Source organism: Amborella trichopoda, chromosome 13 (assembly GCF_054954075.1).
Source record: "Amborella trichopoda isolate Santa Cruz 75 chromosome 13, AtrichopodaSantaCruz75HAP2 v2.0, whole genome shotgun sequence".
NCBI lineage: Eukaryota > Viridiplantae > Streptophyta > Magnoliopsida > Amborellales > Amborellaceae > Amborella > Amborella trichopoda.
In genome coordinates this window covers 48,647,203-48,648,015 of record NC_142348.1, presented here as the reverse complement: position 1 = coordinate 48,648,015, position 813 = coordinate 48,647,203, and positions in this window count along the sequence as shown.

Below are 813 nucleotides of genomic sequence, written 5' to 3'. Positions count from 1 at the left end.
TAGGGCTTCAGTAATGCAGAAAATTGAAACGCTGCTGCCAAGTTTGCAATTAAATTGAACTTCTTTGTTTTTTCGTGTTTTTTTTTTTTTTTTTCATTTTTTTCAAAGATGGTAATGGGCTACGAGGCCCATCCTGGCCCAAGCAACCCAACCCTGAGTAGCCTGGGCTCGGCCACTAAATTTGGCTAGAAGGTCATGACCAGGCCTGGCCCAGCACAACCCCGCTTTTTCTTTTATGTTTTCTTTTATAAATTTTCCAGAGTAATTTAACATCTAGTGCCGCGGCTTGGCCTAGCCCCTTCCTTTTAACAAGACCGAGCCATGCCACCAAACCCAAAAGGATGGCTGCGTCTAGGCCTGGGCTACCTTATCGCCGTTCATGCAGGGCTGGCACTGAGCTGAACCTCTAAGATTGATATACAGTGCAAGTATGGAGTCTCTTTAGAGCCATTCACCGCATGTTCTCATCAACTGTTAAGAGGCCAAGCCCAGCCCAATGTCTTCTCAAGCTGGGTGTAGTGTGGGCTTGCACGCTAAAAGCCCATAGGCTAGGCCAGGGCTAGTACTGACCTAGATAAAAAATTATTTTAAATATATAATATATGTCTCAATTTATATATGCGAAAAGTTTATATAGAGCCGAGGCTTTAAACAATCAAATTAGAGCCTACATCAAAATTTTCACTAGAAGAGGTTGTTTTGATGTCCAATTTTCTTCAAATTGATCATCTCGACATCAAGATGCATAGACATGAGAAAAAAATGGATTTCAAGTTTTGGAAATAGTGTATTTTGTAACACATTATTGGACCG